The 19,324-nt window shown below is 45.1% G+C and overlaps 1 protein-coding gene across 1 annotated transcript in view; it reads left to right on the top strand.

The window, feature by feature from the left end:
• The window catches only part of ME1 (malic enzyme 1), a 1,446,246-nt gene that overhangs the window by 913,153 nt on the left and 513,769 nt on the right, over positions 1 to 19,324 (top strand). The gene's annotated exons all lie outside the window — the stretch shown is intronic.

Below are 19,324 nucleotides of genomic sequence, written 5' to 3'. Positions count from 1 at the left end.
ACCTCTCTACCTGCTTGTACCACTCTACAGGATTCTCCCTTAACTTTGGAAATGAGTTTGTAAATGCAGCCAAATCTCCCCTACTCCAGGGCACGTGTACGTAACTTCCATTCGCTATTTCTCGCAAAGGGAATGCCTCCATCTGCATTAGCCATCCCTCCGGAGACATCACATTTGCGCTCCGTCTCACAGTTCCCTTTTTGGACCACCTCTCTTCCCATTTGTCCAGATCTCTCCATGCTCTTATTCCTGTGATCAGCTCCCTTATGTGTGTTTTTAATCCAGTTGTCCTCCTCTCATCCAAGTCCTGATCTGAATAATGCAACCTGTGGTTACCCTGTAATGCCTTGGTTCTGGACAAATCTACCATATACTTGTCTGCCAGTTCAGACAGTTTCTCATGAGTTGCTCTTGCCTTCCGAGTAATATCCTTTGCTATAAACAGCAGCTCATCTTGTTCGTACATGTCGATCCTTTCTAAAGACAATGTACCATCTATTATATCGTCCAGATCAGATCTTAAGCTGGTCACATCGAGTCTTTTGGCTTTTATTACAGCTTTCAGTATGCCATCTCTAGAGAGTCTATTTACATCTCTCCCATCACAGCTCTGAGTCCTACGTCTAGGCTCAGGCGAGTTATGGGGAGTCTTCCCATGCTCCCATCTCTCCAGGTCCCATGCAGTTCCATCCTCTCTGGGTGTATGGTGAAACACTCCTCTATTTCCCATAATCCCACATTTCTCATTCTGCATGGTTTCTCTAGGTGCATGGTAAGACATTCCATTATTCCCCATGTCTTCACAATTCGCCTGTGACCTCTGATCATTCGACGCATGGCAAGATCCTTCACTGTTCCCCGTGTTCCCACGATTCCAGTGTTGTACGTTATCATTAGGTGCGTGGTGAGTGCACCTAAACCTATCTCTGTATTCTTGGGTCCTTTGGTCTCCCTCACTTTGAATGAGACGAGATGTCTCTCCCCACTCCGTACTTCTGCCTTTTTGCTCCTGCCCATTTCCTCTGTCAATATGACGTGTAACTCCTCTACTCTCCTGACTTTTACCGTCCCACTCCTGACCACTTTCGCTAGCCCCGCAGTGAGATAATGTCCCTTTTCCTTGACTCCCCCATTCTGCTTCTGCTCTCGTCCTGTTGCTCTGTACTTCTGTGGACCCATCCCATTCCCTCAAATCAGCCCTCAACTCTTTATAGGATTTCGGCCGTGGTCCCCTCAGGTCCATCGGTCCTCTTTGACCCCCCTGTTCTGTTACGGGACCCACTGCTGAATCCAATGGGGTGCTGCACGTTATCGGTCCTGGCAATTTCCTCCAGGCATTTGTCGTGTTATTCCTCCTTTCCATCTCAACGCTTTCTCTGTCTAGCCGTACCTGTTCTTCCTCACTCCCTTTCTCCGGGTGATAAACCGACACTATTGGACCTATGGTAACGGGTACTTGAAGAGCATCTGGCAATCCATAAGACTCAACCCTCTCTGTCGCTGGCATCTTCTGCACCACAACCCTTCCGACTACTCCCTGTACAGGACTATGTTGAGGTATCTCCTCACCTTTGGTAGGTACCCAATTTGTTATAGGGAGTGGCCTATTTCCTTCCATGTCAACCCTATCTCCCCTTGGGAGTTCAGTACCTTCTATCTCCCTATAGTCCGGAGGCGGTCTATCTATCAATAACCTATTTATTAGGCCATCCTCCGACTCGCTCTCTTCATCCTCTTCTATTGGTCTCTTTTCTCCTGTAACCTCTCTCACTGGGTACAACTTATCCACTTCAATCGTCTGTACCCTCCATCTCTTAGCCTCCGCATCCCATTTGGCATCTTGCACTGCCCTTACTGATCGCCGTACCCTTTATTGGCGTCTGTTCTGACTCCTGTCGTGCGCCGCCCTAATCCATGCATTAAGGGCCTCAAACTGTGTTGGTCTAGGCAAAGGTCTCAATGAGGACATAACTGCTTTCAGCTGATGCAACACTTCTAGTCTAAATGTTCCGTATTTCGGAAAAGTCAGTTCCTCATTCCCCTCTGTAATCTTACTCCAAGCATCCAGCCACAGTCTAGTATGTAACCCAACATTCGTTGCCATATAGTGAGCTGGTGTACCCTCCGGCGGTGCCTCTTCCCCGTAATAAGATTCTCTTCTTTTTCTCTTAAAAATCCCTCTCAAACATTTAAAACACTTCATGTTCAAAATCTACAAAATTTCTATTTTCTCCGCGTTCGTTTACTTCCTGATGACAATCCACCAATCCCAGCGCGGTTTTCGCTAACTGGCCTGTCACAGCGCGGCTCTTCGCTGACGTCACACCAACCACCCTATCACAGCGCGGCTTCACACCAACCGGCCTATCACAGCGCGGCTCTCGTTGACGTCACTCGCCCCCCTTTCGCAGCAGTTCCCCTCCTTTCTCCGCTCGTCTCCCGGTCATGCATGCGTCCCATTCATACTCTGAAAAATGATTACTTCCGGCCAAGCGATCACTTTCCTTGACTCTACGTCCACAGTCTAACTGTAATTGTCACCTTAACTGACGAAATGTCTTTCCGTTGGTCCAGACAATCACCTTCTCTGATAGGTTACTTGCACACGGTAACTTTCGACCTGCGTACGTTACCCACACACTCACTCTTGCATTCCTCCTATCTCGGTCCTGCGGGCGATCAATGGTACCTCATGACCCCCTTTTCTCTGGTCGACAACTACTCTGGATGTTCGATACACCCGAACCACTTAAGCTCTTCCCCGAACTTAAGATTTTCACCAGTTCACCGGTTCCCCTGTTTCCCAGGTTACCAGTTTACCAGTCTGCCAGGTTGCGCGAGCTCACAACCCTCTCTCATTCACACTACAGGCATTCAACTCCGCATGACATTACAATACAAATACAACACAAAACACCGCAATCTGTCCACGCATGACCCTTGTTATACTCACTCTCGTCCGATTCTGCTGCTTTTCTCTCGCGCCGACAGCACCCTCTTCGGCAGGCCACCTCTCGATCTCTAGGGACCTTGGGGTAAACTTAACCTAGTCTAGATCACCTTCCTCAAGAAGGTAACCATCCTCACTCTGCTACCAACTGTTAACGCGGGACTTCTGGTCTATTGTTATAGATCTAGATCCCAACTCCGGTCGACTGAACCGTTGGTACCTGTCATAGAGTAAAAGGCAATCCACTACTAGATCAATCAGTTAATGACTTACACCACTCTAAAGAACCACTTAAGCTTAAAAAAGTTTAAAAGTTTATTACAAAGTCAAACTTAACTGAAGATACAAACATCTCAATATAAGGTTCAAAAGATATACGGGTATCAATACAAACATAAATTTTCTAAATGCTCTTAGTCGGCAGAAGAATATTACCAAAACCAATTCAAAAATCATCAAAGTTGCAAGAATAGACACAAGCTGTAGCTTATGAGTCATTTACAGAAAGGAAGAAAATCAGATTAGACTGTCCCTACACTAGACTAAGTGGCATCCCTACTTAGCAAGATGTTAACCTAAAAAGGTGTCAGCAGTGGTGACTTCCAAAGAAGATCACACTCTTCCCTAAGTCTTTGTTGCAAAACGATGTCTCGCAGTTCCCTATCTGCCTACCCATCCGCTCTCTTAGGTTCCTCAGACCATCTGCCTTAACTCCACCCAGGGGTGCTGTCCCTAATACAAAATCACATTTACAATGGAAACGCCCTTTAGAGACGCCCCTCACGTGGTGTTGGTTCTGGTATTTTCCATGCTGATACTCCTCTGGGCCCATCGTTAGCGTTGACCTTGCTTCCCAGGCTCCTCTCCGGCAAGACGGTACCCCCCAGGAAATTCCTGAAGCCTCCTCCAGGCCTGTGCCTGGCTCTCTTGAACAAAAGTCTATTCATCACTCTCTTGATTGGAACCTCCTCGCACCTGCAAACAGACACTTGTACTGTGGACCCCAAATTCCGGCCTCCACCATATCTTCAAGTCGTAAACCATCGAGCAAGCTCTACAAATTGTGCCTAACACGACCTTTCTCTAACGAGCACATACAGATCAAAAGAAACGACTTTGTCTATTCAGGCCTATTAGGATTACATGAACAGGCCTGTACACTCTGCAAACCTTTAATTTCTTAGTTTAAACAGTATTCTAACTTATTACACACAATGATTATATGAAACGTCTATAAAACATATATTTCAGTTCTATGATCAGTAATACCTTGAATTATAACAACATCAAAATCCATCATCGTGTAAGAGTGTAACAGCATCTTGTACTCTATGTGAACTGCCATGTGGCCTACACATTTCTACGTTTAGCAGAATTACATTTTCCCCTACAACAGCCACATAACATGGGATTTCAACATCATTCTAACATCTCTACAAACATCTACATTAGTTCTTCACACTTGATATAAGTATTCTATTTTAATTAAACACTCTTATGTAATGTTTACTAAACTAATACAACGTGCTTGTAAATATGGTGCACTTCTATATTTTTCTTGATTTGTGCTCTCTCAGGTGCCAGGGGTGTCCAAAGGACACCCTGTAGCACCCCTGAAAAGCAAATGTAGCCAGATATTGCGCACACACATGTCCAAAGGACATGTGTGTGTGTAACATACCACTCTGACTTCGTGGTAAATAGCGGCCAGAAATTGTGAATTCGCAAATTGAAAATGGTTGATGAATTGCATTTAAGGAATTTCAAATAGAGATTCCTTAAATGCAATTCCTCGCAAATATGCGATTTCGCAATTAGCGATTTTTGCATTTGGGATGATGAATCCCAAATGCAAAAATTGCACTCGCAAAGGGCCAGATTCTCCGAATCTGGCCCTTTGCGAGCCGTTTTCGGCTTGATGAATCTAGCTGTTAGTCTTTCCTTAAGGGATCCTTCTGGAGCCTTCCTGTGCAGTACAAGACCAACAGCCACAATCTACATGCAATCTAGGTACAGTCATCTTTGTCCTTTCCACCTACTTCCAGTGCTGCTTATACTATATTAAAGCTAATTATTGAACTTCTATTTTGTGCTGCTTTGAACTGTTGTCTGCTTCAAAGCCTTAAGGTAAAATTCCGAGCCTGAGTCCAGCTGCAAACAGCAGCACTCAGTTTGGAATGGCTTGAGGGCTAATAGGAGCGGAGACTGCAAGCCACATCAAAGCCGCCACGCCTCCACATTTTCTACTAAAATGTATACCCGTGTTTACGGAGACCTCTATACATGGGGCGAAGACCTCCGCATTGGTAAAGATACTGGAGTTAGAGCCCCCCCATAGGGTGATGAATAGCATTTTGTAGTACATGAGTGGTGCTATTGAAGTACTACTAAACATACTACAAAAGTGCAGTTAGTGAATAGGCTCCAACGTCGTATAGTTGTAAGCCACAATGTGTACTCCATAGAGGATGCTGAAGTGTGATATATTTAAATATTCTAGAGGAATTTAATATACTGTCCCATTTCCAAGTAACCTGCAAACCACCACTGCTCTGGCAACTAGCACCTCCACTGTCACTACAGTTATGCACAGACGCACTTTATGTAGGTTTATATGTGGTATTTTCATAGTGTAGACCCAGCGGAGGACTGTACAGAGTCAAAGGCAACGTTCTGAGAGTGGAAGTGGAATGTTACTGCAACATTTAGTAATGTTCTGTACAGAGGTTTATCTTCTCTTTTTTTAAGTATGTATGCAAACTCCCACATGCACCCACACCCACGCCCACACACCACCACCCCCCACACAAAACTGTCTGCTGCATACATCACCAGCTTCACTTGTGTTCAATCTATTGGTTTCATTTCCAAAGACGTCATTGCTACTGAGCTGAAAACCTAACAACGAAGAACACATTTATGCGTTTAGATTTATTTTTGTTTCAGTTTTATAAAGTGCCAGGGAGTGTCAGCGTTTTTTGCTTGAGGAGAAGCAGCACTGCACTTGAAGATCACGAACATGTGCTGCGTGGACACTAAAGCATTAATGCTGATCATTCTTTTGCACAAACGTAAGGCCTTGCTCCCTACGTGCATCGCCCAGCCAAGCTTCATTCATCGATGGTTAGATTAACGCAGTTTGGGAAATTTCCTGCTGTAACAAAATGTCTCGGAATGCCCATGAATACCAGCGATTGAGCTCTCAGAATGTCTAACTCTTCGACCTCAGCCTTTTACACTACTCTTGTTCACTGTGCCTGGAGGTCATGGGAAGGTGCCCTCCCCCTTTCCCTGAAATGACAAAACAGTTAAATGACTTCATAATTATAGAAAACAAAAATTGGCAAAGCAAATATGTCTCGTCCATGAGACCTAGTTACTTTTCCAATGCTTGCTTATTGTCTTAAATGGCTGCCACGAATGCATCTGCATCAGCGGCCCTCTTATCTTATTTGAACGCATTTTCTTATACACCAAAAAACTCCACCATCCTGGATATTCATGTAAATGGCCTCTATCACTTAAGAAGCATATATTGACTGGGATACAACAATAATTTGATATTTTAAGGAGACGTTTAGGGCACCAGCAGGCCATTTTATGAATAAATCATGGGGAATCACCATCGCTCATCGCTGCTGCTGCCAGTCACATCGGGGCGTGAGAGCCGTTCACAGGAGCCATAGCGGACTCTAGCTCCCAGGCTCCCCCTGTTCCTGACACGCCACTCTGCGCCCGGAGGCGCTTTAAATCCCAGTGAGGCTTCCTGCAATGCGAGACGCACGCGGGACGAGCCGGGCCAAGCCTGGGCCAAGGGCAGGCCCGTCTGAGCCCGTCAGATTCAGGAAGGGGCTGGGCTGGGCCACCACCCTGTGATTTTCAACAAAACGCGAACACCAAGGTGGATCCTTGCTGCTAAGACAAGGTATTTATGCGTTTTGGTGTAGTTTGTGGGCTTCAAGTTTGAGCAACAGTTAGCAGGCAAGCATGGATAAACATAAGGTCACAGGCCTACTGGTGCGGGGGGGGGGGTTGGGGGACTTTGGACGCTGTGTTAACAAGAGCTGAACCACTCCTGACTCATGAGATCCAGCTCACTGAAAAAAGACTCTCTCTGGATACCTTTGTGGCCTAGGAACAGTATTCGAGGGGAGGCTTAGTCATGGCTAAATCCCCTGAGGGTGCGCCGCATACTGTGGATCATCTGCATGACACCATCCCTGGCCCCAGTAAAAATAGGGGTTTCATAGACCCCCCTGACTCCCCGCTAGTGGCATCAGAGATGACTACACGTGTGCAGGTCGATTCCATTCTTTCTGCCGAACTTGTCACACATTTTGGTCGAAGTTCTTCTGGCCCATATTACAGAACACAACACAACTACATCTGGCGTATGTCGTGGGGAGGTCAGCACTCAATCCAAAAGGGGTGCCAGGGAATAAACGATAAATGCCTCAAAGTCCGCAATTGTTGGTGATGGAGAGCCACCTGCGAAACCTCAAGCAGCTAGGCCCCCTGAGAAACTGAATAAAGGTTTGGCTGGGAATCAGACTCATAATAGGTGTAATAACGATAATCACACTGGTGTGGAGTTTGGGGATGACCCTGATCAATGGGAGCGATTGGAGACTCTGATAACTGCTCTTTTGAGGCCTATCGTATGCAGACTAAGCTCAATCGAAGGAAAACTGCTTTCATTTGTGAAACTAGGGAGCACTGCCATAAATCAAGGGGAATGCAGCTGTTCATGTGTTGTTCGGGGGGAATCTGTGGGTCTAGCCCCACTACCCGTAATGTGAATGAAGGGAGGAAGATTGGGGATATCAAGCAGGCCACCTGGAGACATGTTATGTGCACTAGAGGCCCACAGGTACAGGTGGAAGTAATTAGACCCAATGTTACCACTATTGCTAGGGGGGGCAAGGGAACCAATGACGGGGTCCACGGGCAATCCCTCAAAATGTCTAACAGACAATGCAAGTCGAGAAAGGGATCAAGGGGAGACAATGTGTGGCCACAACCTACAGAGATGTCCTCTTTACGTGTACAGAGTACACCAAGCCTTCCAGTTCTAGACCTACCACCAGAATCTTGCCCATGTACAGTTGTTTTATCTGGTGTCCCAGCACACATAAGCCAAAAAGAGGAACCTGTGACACAGCTGATTAATAAGGTGGCACATTAGTTGTGTAAGAGTGCGGGGTTCATTATTAGAGACTATACACATATCTTGATTGCGAGGAGGGTGTCCTGGATAGGCAGATCCAGGAAAGCCTTCCCAGGGCACAGTGTGATAGTGGCATTTAGGCATCCCGACCTCGTGCGCAAGACCCTTTTTCAGAGTAATAGGTCTAATCAAGCTGAGATGGACTCATGTGTTAAACTGCTCCCGTTGGGCTTTTTCTATAGACCCTCGTCTTTTCCTAATCAACATCATAGAGAGGTATGCCGACAAGAGGGTGCATTTTGGTGAGCCAATGCATCATTGCTAAATAATGCGTTTGCACCACTTAGAGACCTCAACTAATTAAATTATATTGATTGACTAGGTCCACTGAGGGAAGGTGATAGAATCGTTGGTACTCCCGTAACTAACTCAGATTGAGGGAGGAGGGGAGAAGGGACTACCACAGGGACAGAGGAAGGCCACATCATTTATGGCCTACAGGCTGTAAACGCCCATGCGGACTGTGGCTCAAACACAAATGTTCCCATGTCAAATAGTATCGAGACAATTGATAGTGGAGTAAGGCCAAATGGGAAAGAAATTAATATCCTCTCATGGAACATAGCAGACCAAATTTAAGAATGCAGAATGGCTATTTTATATATGGGATTTCCAGATTATTTGCCTGCAAGAAACATGGGAATCCGTCAATAATAACTTTCATCTGGAGGGATATAAAACCTTCCTTTGCTCGGCGTGAAAGGCATCATCAGGGAGAGCCATGGGAGGGTTGGTTATTCATGTTAATCTCACATTATAGGGTGGATGGACAGATTTGGCTTGGGACTCTGAGATTGTGCAGGGGCTCACTTTTCTCACAAAAGGTTACAGGCTATTTTTTATACATTTTTACAACTCAACGTCACATGGTCAGGATCTCGCAAGCCTGCATGATTTGGATGCTAGACTCACACCGGCGCAGGAGCAAGGGCAGAAGGGGTTTCAGTTAGTCTTAGTAGGTGATGTTAACTGCCATCTGTGCCCAATCTTAAGAGTTTTCTGTGGGGATTGGTCAACCTGTATGTTTGAGGATGGCCCTGATTTGGAACACACAAAGGAGGGCAGGGAGTTATGTAGCTTATTAAACATGCATGTGCTAATGCACACAATGGACATGATTGATGCCCAGCAGGATACATTGGTTCACGCTACAATCAAAGGCAGAGTATGTGCTTCTTTTATTGATTATATTTTTGTCTCTACCTCACTTAGAAACTGTGAGTCCAGGTTTAGTATCAGTCACAGTGCTTTTAGCGACAATAACCCTCTCGCCTTATCCTTGGTGGATGTCTGCCCACGCTATGAGCCGCCTGGAATGGGAGGGGGAGAGGCCAGGTCTACAAACCAGGGCAGGAGGCTGCGTTGGACACAGGTTAACGGTGAGGTCTTTAATAAATCCCTTTTAAAAGAAGGTGAACATGTCTTCTTAAGGTGTCTAGACCTTGAAGTGGAAGGGACAGACTTAGTCGAGGCTTTCAAACAGGTTGCCCAAATAGTTGACTCCTTGCTGAGAGACCCTGTGCCCAGTGTCAAAAAAGATAACCCGAGATGGTTTGACCCACAATGTTCACACGCTCTTAGAGAGCTGAAAGATGCCTTAAAGACCTCCTCAAGAGATAGGGATTGGGTGTCTGTTTGCCAAAAAAATTACAAGTTATCTGACAAGGGACGTAAATGCCAATTACAAAAGCAAGCTTGGGATGACCTGACCGAGGCAATAACACTAAAAGACTCCACTGCTTTCTGGAGAGTCATAAATAATTCTTGTTTTCAAGAATCGAACAAACCCGGGCTGAGTAATAATATCCTGCCGGTATGAGCACTTTCAAGGGCTGTATAATTACAATCCAAGTGTGGATCAACTTCAGGTGTGCAATGTGGAACGGGGTACACCCCCATTGAGATTCTCACTGAGTGAGGGCAAAACGGGAATTGAGGGTCTAACTATGAACAAGGTGCCTGGCCCAGACGGAATGCCACCTTACCTCTTTATAAATAATGTGGATCTCTGGGCTCCAAGCCTGACTAGGGTGATTAATGCATCAGTGGACACAGTAATGCCAGCATCCTGGTCCACAGCCACGATCGTCCCCATTTTTAAAAAGGGCAATAAGGATGACCCACAATGCTATCGCCCGATTTCTCTCATTGATGTGTCAGCAAAGGTACTAGGGACGGTGGTTTTAAGTAGGCTAAAGGACTGGGCTGATGAGCATCAAGTTATTACTGATGTTCAATTTATTTTTAGGCCAGGGAAATCTACCACCGATCAATGCCTCAATCTGTACCTTATTTCAGCCAAATACACAATGGTCACTCCAGGGACGATGTATCTGGCATTTATGGACTTAACTGCCGCTTTCGACAGAGTCAATAGAAGGAAACTGTGGGCACTAATGGGCGGGCTTGGCATGAATCCTGGGCTTATTAACATCTTAAAAACCTTGCATTTGAATACCACTGCTACGGTTAGATACAGCCAGGCTGGAATTAGAACTGAACCATTTAAGTGCTCTAGTTGTGTCAGACAGGGTTGCATATTAGCTCCCTTTCTGTTTACGATATACATAAATGGTCTTGATCGCGTACTAAGAACTTTTGAGGCAGACACCCCAAGGATAGGTACCCGTGGAATTCCAGTTCTGCTTTATGCAGACGACGCAGTACTCCTTGCACTCTTCCCCAAAGGTCTGCAGATCCTAATCGATGGGTTTGTATCTTTTATGGAGAACCTGGATTTGTCTCCCAATCTGGCAAAATCTTATGGCATGGAAGTGGGCAAAAAGCCTGGTAAATCCTATAATTATACAATTGGATCTCATTGTTTAGGTAAGGTACAGTCCTTTTCATTTATTTTTTTTGTTACCAGTCGCTCCGATCCCCGTACGGATCAGACGTGGGGGTAGGTTTGCCGGCAGAGACCGTGCGCCGCTGGGGTCCCTGACTCTACTGTGCAGGTCCCACAGGAGCAGACTGCGGGGTACCTTAGGGACACACTTAGGGTAGCACCCATTGAAGCAGGACCAGTTGGCCTGCTGATTACAGACCTACATCACTTGAGGTTGTATCTATGTTTTTAATTTCACTGTGTAGTACGATAACACTAAGGTCCTGAGGAATTGCTAGATTAAGCAAGAAACATGTCGACCTAAACAGAGGGTTGCAGATACCCACGCCACCGACCTCTATAGCGTCTATCTCCCCTCCCACTATTTTAACCAAGGAAATCAGCCACGTTAATAAAAATCCTTGTGGACTAGGTTACCTTTTTTTAAATCACCACCACTCAATCACGACTACACTTATTCTCTGCCCTCTCACACACATGCACCATATGGCTGGAACAAAAGATCTCCGCTGAAGAGCCCCTTCGCGGGTGCCCGTCAGACATTGCAGCGCCAGTCTGACAAGGAGCAGGACCCATATGATGAAGCATGACACCTAGCTTGCTGGGTGTGTGAGGGTTCTAGTTCCCAAGAGGGAATTTTCCCTCTTCTTCTTTTCTCTTTTCTTCTCTTTCCCTATACTCACATACTCTTCCTTTTTAGTCCTACTGGGGAACTTTGTGCTATTATTTGCTACTACAGTCCTTTTCATATCTGGGGATTTTATTTGATGGGTGTTTAAATTTTAAATATTTATTAGGAGAGAAGTGCCGCACCATGGCCAAATGTAATATATCAATGATGAACTTTGCACCAAGGCTAGGACAGTGGTCCCCAGAGCAGATCCTGAAACTGTACAGCTCCATGTGTTGCGCCAAGGTGCTGTATGGCAGTGAGGTATGGGTATTTATTGCGGCAAGTCAATTACAAATAGAGGAGAACAAGTATCTCAGGCGCCTGCTAAAAATCCCTCAGAGCACGCCAGCCCACATTGTACATGAAGAACTGGGTGCCTGTTATATTATGGATAGGTGGGCTGTCGACCCCCTGGTTTGCTGGGTAAAGATCTGGTTAAATGAGGAGACTGCACTAAGCAGGCAGGTTATAGAAGATTACCTCACCCTGTATCATGGACTCAAAATTCCCTGGCTAAAATATGTGAATGAGTCCTTTGGCAAAATTGGATGTGCAGACTTATTTGCTAACTCCTCAAAAATAGGCACGCAGGATAAGGCACTGGTTAAGGTCCGGTTTTTTAAGAATGCAATGATGCCAGGAAGACAGAGAGTTACTAAAACCGTCGGTGAGAGAACACTTAGTAGTCTGGTCCACCGAGGGCATTGAACCATATCTGTTTTGTATAAGTAGTGCCATGATAGATTTTTAATGACTCGGTTCAGGCTAAATCTTTTTCATCATGTTTTAGCAGAACCGGCAGGGTTTATACCGTACTCAGAGATAAAGGGGCCCTGTGGCTGTGACCACAGGTCTCCACAGGACACCATTCACTTTGTTTTATTCTGCCCATTTTATCTTCATCCCAGAAGAGTTTTTCTGAGGGGTATTTAAATAAAAAGCCAGATTTTTGTCTAGTCAGCATCAATCACATGTGCTGTTCAATGGGTAATGTCACAGGGCTAAGTTCAAAACTGTTTACTTCAATCTAACGACATGATGCTGGTTCCCGTAGCTCTGCGATTTCGGATGTCTGAATCCTGCTGTAATGTCATCATTAGACATCATGTTCATGGAACTTCACTGTCCATCGTCAGCTGGAAGGAAAAATCCTTCAAACAACTTCTCTCCTTTCCATGATTTTTTTGCGTTGATGTGATTGAAAGGGTGCTCACCATTTAAGACCCTCCATGCTTTAGGTATTAGCATGACAACACTTCCTGAACTGGAATCCATGAACTGCAGCTGCCAGAAAAGTGGTAGCAGATCTGAATTACATGGCCTCCTTTGACGCTAGGAGTTATGTAGTAATCCCTGGCTTTACCCTGCTGGGCTGACATTGTGAAGCTTAATGAAAAATACCCTCACAAAGGCCAGTGAAATCCAGATTACTGAAAGTATTTACAAATGTCATATCTTTGTGATATACTTCTTTTTTGGTGGTGGGACGTTGGCTTGAGGTGGGTGGATCTTCAGTAAGCCGAAAGCTTAGGAGTGGAAAAGACCATAGTTGGGGGGGGGACATTTGCTTAAGGTGGATGGCTCTTCAGTAAGCCGGAAGCTTAGGAGTGGAAAAGACCGTTCGTTACTTTGTGTTTCCTGGATACCCAAACTTTTAACGTGATACTTTGATCTTAAGGGTGTACATGATTGGACAAGCTTAATGGGTAGAAGTGCTCACAGCCTTTCACTCCATGTCCCTACTTTATACTAAGGTAAAGCATGGGATACCCTTTTATCTTGCAACAGTGCCATCAACGGACTGGTGTCATTACCAAGGAGACACACACAACTCCCCTAAGCTGGGATTCTAAGGTGTGTAGGTTGTGTCCTCCATAACATTCTGCTCTCTTGACATTTGTGTGCCTGAACATGGAATCTGCCCACCTGCGTTGCAAGCTCTTCAGAGATGAGGCATGCATGTTATAACTCCATGAAATGAAGAAGAGGTCACTGTGCTGGAAAATAAATTCATTTTGCCCATATTCTCCCCGGGGGCAGTAGACAGTAGGAGCTCTGTCTTGACCAAGAAACATGTTTAGAAAGGCCATTCAATTACCTATTTTGCGTATACTAAAGCAGAGCCCAGACAAGTCTCAGACCACTGCCTACAGAAGCTTGGGTGCCTTGGTGGCCATCCCCTGTAGACAATACATTGCAGAACGGATGCAGAATGTGACTGAAGTTCTCCTTCACACCTACAAGAAGACCCTGTTTTCTTGCACTTCAGAGCTATGTACTTATCCAGATACGTGTGTGAGCACATCATCTAGGCCAGTGTTTTTATTTGTTTTCTGGGGCTTGTAGCTATAATTTTATAATGTGGCGTTCAGGACTACAAGTCCCAGAATACAAAGCAAAAACCTTTTTGGGTGGCCTACTGAAGCATGATTTGAAAAACTTGAGAGCCCTGCCATTTTACCCACTGGAGTAGGCAAGATTAGAACAGTTTTATCCCTACGATAATGTAGCTAACAGAACAGAGAACTACGTTAAGAATTAAAATATGTCATGTGGTACTTATTTTATTTTATTTTATTGCTGCATTTTGCATAGTGCTTAACACTACCTAGATGTACATTTTAAAAGCCAAAAGGTCTATCCCCTTTATTGTTGGCTCATCATTATAACCAGCTTCGGGCTACTATATTGAGCATAAACGTTCCTAAAAGGTAACTATCAAGACCACTGTCACTAAATTCTAAGGCACAAACTGACTTCCGGTACGAGTAAACCACAAATTGTTAGTTTACACAAAACATTTTATGTTTGTCAATTGAATACTCAGTTTACAAAAAGAGAGAGAATCACAATAAGCAGAACTCAGATCACTATCAACCTCATGGTTGAGTCATATATACATTCACAAATAAATCAAATTCAAAAGTGCAATACCCAACAAAATGGTGAACAATTACAAAAACATTAACTTATTCACAAATGCCAACATCACATTGAATACATGGACCATAAAAAACTTTTTACGTTTGTGAAACTAGGGCTCTTTGTAAATGTCTAGAAACCCAGAGAGAAAGTGAGAAACATCATTTGAAACAGTTGTTATGCTCACAGAGCCTGAATAGGAGCTATTCAAATGGATTTCAGGAACCAAAAGCAGTTTCCGCAATAAATGGCAATTTTGAAAAAAACGACTGCCGACGCGTTTCGAATCCTGATTCGCAGCTTGCAGGATTCTCATCAGGGCAGATTCTATCTAGTCCATGGGCACTATTTAAAATAAAAAACAAAAGCAAAATTTTACTATCTAGCGCGACTTCTGACCATCAGTCTCCGGGCAGTTAGGTAACAAAAACAGTTTGTACCTTGTGTGATTACTGCCCACAGTTAATCATGGATTGGAAGGAATGTCGTCTGTGCTTGGTGGCCTGCACTGCAACAAAGTAATAGAGTCAATGAGCGTTGGCCGAATGCGCAGGAAAGGGAGGTTGGAAAAACATCTGTTACTCAGTTACCTGCGTTTATGTGGAAGCCGGGCCACATCTATGCCGCTAATGGTGAAGTTCTTTTAGTGTTCTGGAAAGAAGGCGGTGGAGTGCGTCTTAGTACACTGTTTATTCACCAATTAAATAATCGCATGAGCCCCTTGATATTCAGAAAGGCACTTACTTGGACGTTGGTCCGCAAAAACCTCAAGGTGGGTTCTGTTATGTGGCCCCTGTTCCACCATGCAGAGAGACAGTTGTGCCTCTGTTGGGAAAAGCGGAGGGCACCATGTTACCGCTTTGCTATTTGATTCAATTTCAAGCGCTAGTCGCGTTTAGATTAAGAAATTGAGCTACTTACTTGGACAAAAATTCGCGGTACCCACAATGGGGGTTCTGTTACGAGTTCTTCACCAAGCGCTCGAATCAATATCTGCAGGGGAATGGGAGGGGGATGCATTACCGCATTGACATGTCAATATTAAATGAACAGTTTTCGGGAACGGCTGCTTCCATGCTTACCACAGTGTCAATTCCGATCAAGCATACTTGCTCCACAGCGGTGTCTCAGAGATGTGAATGTCTCTGGGCGTCGCCGGTCAGGTGGCCAAACCATCGAACTTGTGGCGGGCCAATCAGGCGGAAGACCTAGTAATGGGGCATGCTGGGACCTGTAGTGTGAAACATGAATTCAGGTTTTGGCTGACCAATAAGGTGCATTATGGGACATGTAGTGTCCAACAGCATGCACAAAATGATTATGCTCTATTGATTTCACTGAGGCTATTAAGACCCTTATTTACACTGTCAAACTTTAGGATTAGATACGCCTCTTTGCGCAACAACATTGTATCAACGTCACGGAAGTGTTTAGGGTCAATCCATGCCAGTACGGTCCATTTAAAATCAGACTCAGAGTGACCATTACTGGTAAAGTGTTCCACCATGGGGGCTGTGATGACTTTTTTCTTAAGCCGGGAGCGGTGCTGGGTAATTCGGGCATTAATCGGCTGGTTTGTTTTGCCAACATAAACTCTGTCACATGGGCAGACCACCGCATAGACGACATTTCTGGTCTTGCAATTTGTGAAGCTGTCATGCTTCCATCTGATGCCATTGTTTACAAAAACGTCACCTTCAATGGTGCTTGAACAAGAAACACAATTGCCACACTTATGATGTCCGCATATGGGTTTCAGATTCCACTGCGTGACAAGGTCGCTTTTGGGTGCTGTGATATGACTGTCTGCTCTGATTAAATGTTGTCCTATGCTTCTGTTCTTACGCATAGCGAAGATGGGTTTTTGGAGAGGATACTCTAAAGACTCAAGAAGATGCCAGTTATTCCTAATTATGTTTTTGAATTGGTTCGTGTGTTGGCCGAATGTTGTCACACAAACCAATTTTTGCAGATCTTTCTTCTCTTTCTTTTCAAGCAATGTCTCCCTGGGGGTAAATTTGGCCCTGTTCTTAGAGTGTTTTAACAGCTTTTTGGGGTATCCCCGTTCTGCCATCTCGTTGCAGAATCGTGTTGCATGAGAGTCAAAATCACAAAGGTTAGTGCAATTTCGCCTGATCCTCAACAGTTGCCCGTAAGGCAAATTATTTTTTAACGATTGAGGATGCGAACTGGTATAATGCAAAATGGTGTTGCGGTCTGTTTCCTTTTTGTGCAAGGAGGTAATTAGCTTAGCCTCATGGGTGCTTACCGTGACGTCCAGGAAAGTCATTTCTTTTGGACTTTGGTTGAGTGTGAATTGGATGTCTGGGTGCCTAGCGTTCAGCCACAAATGAAACTGCTCGACGTCCGCCTGGCTCCCCTGCCACAGGAGCCAGACGTCGTCGATGTATCTTAGCCACTGAATGATCTGTCCTGAAAAAGGGTTGGCACTAAGGACAAAACGCTCCTCATATTGTGCCATGTATAGCACAGCCAGCTCCGGTGCATAGGGACAACCCATGGCTGTCCCTTTGATTTGAACATAAAAACTATTTTCAAACTTGAAGTAGTTACTACGGAGAGTTATCTCTGCTAATGCCACAATGAAGTTGGTGGGTACCCGGTGGGGTCTCTCCCTTTGGTCTAGATATAGCTCGATGACCTCAAGAGCCTCATCCTGCGGTATCTGGGTGTAGAGCGAGGCGACGTCAAGTGTCACCATCAACTCAGTCCGGTCATCGAATGGGTGTCCCTCAATCTGTTTAATGAAGGCTGTTGTGTCGCTAAGGTGCGATCGGACTTTGGCAATACATGGCTTTAAGAAGAAATCAATGTATATAGACACTGGTTCGAGCGCCGAGTCGCAACCCGAGACAATGGGTCTGCCCGGGGGTACCTTGTCGTCTTTATGAATCTTCGGTAAGAAGTAGAGAACCGGAGTTCGAGGCATTTTCTTATTGAGGAATTCATACTCTTTAGGTCCTAGAAAACCAAGGTCCAAACCCTCCTTGGTAAGTCGTGATATTTTGTCCTGAATTGCGTGGACTGGGTCTTCTTTTGACGGTCTGTACCATTCCCTGTTATTTACATGTTTTAAACCTTCGGCAAGGTACATGGGGCGTGGCCAAAGGACCACGGCCCCGCCCTTATCGGCTTGTTTGATAACTATTGAAGTGTCAGATTTCAGATCACTAATAGCTTTTTGTACGCCCTTGCTGATGTTATTCTTGGAAAAACTTTGTTTTCTCTCAAGTTTGGTAAGGGAAGACAGTACAGCCTGTTCAAAAGCTATGACTTGTTTTGGAATGTTTAAAGTTAGTAAGCAAGAGTAAACACTCTTGCGCCGCAATAAATGCTGACAAAATCCAAGGACACTTGGAAAGTGTCGTTCCCAAGCCACTCGGGCGATTGCCCGCACTCAAACTAGAACACACAAGTGTGGCTGGGCCCAATGGGAAGGAGGCCAGTTGCGACCTCGGTTCAAGCAACCTTGGCAAATGCAAACACGCAACAAGAACTACAACAACAACTAGATTCGTCTACTGTAGTGAACCTTTCCAATAGGGATCTTTCTAGGGATGAAAAAATGCTTCTTAACCTTGGCCTTAAATTCGTTCCCAACAAAAGGACGGATTTTACCAAATTAAAAGTAGAAGCACTTGACTTCTGCCGCAAGGTAAGGTTAAAAGCTTTCTTCGCGGGTGCCGAAATGACGTCCACACAGGAAACGACTGGACTTAGAGTGAAATCACGTTTCACCCCAACTTTAAACATTCCAAAACAAGTCATAGCTTTTGAACAGGCTGTACTGTCTTCCCTTACCAAACTTGAGAGAAAACAAAGTTTTTCCAAGAATAACATCAGCAAGGGCGTACAAAAAGCTATTAGTGATCTGAAATCTGACACTTCAATAGTTATCAAACAAGCCGATAAGGGCGGGGCCGTGGTCCTTTGGCCACGCCCCATGTACCTTGCCGAAGGTTTAAAACATGTAAATAACAGGGAATGGTACAGACCGTCAAAAGAAGACCCAGTCCACGCAATTCAGGACAAAATATCACGACTTACCAAGGAGGGTTTGGACCTTGGTTTTCTAGGACCTAAAGAGTATGAATTCCTCAATAAGAAAATGCCTCGAACTCCGGTTCTCTACTTCTTACAGAAGATTCATAAAGACGACAAGGTACCCCCGGGCAGACCCATTGTCTCGGGTTGCGACTCGGCGCTCGAACCAGTGTCTATATACATTGATTTCTTCTTAAAGCCATGTATTGCCAAAGTCCGATCGCACCTTAGCGACACAACAGCCTTCATTAAACAGATTGAGGGACACCCATTCGATGACCGGACTGAGTTGATGGTGACACTTGACGTCGCCTCGCTCTACACCCAGATACCGCAGGATGAGGCTCTTGAGGTCATCGAGCTATATCTAGACCAAAGGGAGAGACCCCACCGGGTACCCACCAACTTCATTGTGGCATTAGCAGAGATAACTCTCCGTAGTAACTACTTCAAGTTTGAAAATAGTTTTTATGTTCAAATCAAAGGGACAGCCATGGGTTGTCCCTATGCACCGGAGCTGGCTGTGCTATACATGGCACAATATGAGGAGCGTTTTGTCCTTAGTGCCAACCCTTTTTCAGGACAGATCATTCAGTGGCTAAGATACATCGACGACGTCTGGCTCCTGTGGCAGGGGAG

Source organism: Lissotriton helveticus, chromosome 6, assembly GCF_964261635.1.
Source record: "Lissotriton helveticus chromosome 6, aLisHel1.1, whole genome shotgun sequence".
NCBI classification, from domain to species: domain Eukaryota; kingdom Metazoa; phylum Chordata; class Amphibia; order Caudata; family Salamandridae; genus Lissotriton; species Lissotriton helveticus.
This window is presented reverse-complemented; position numbering and strand designations above follow the sequence as displayed.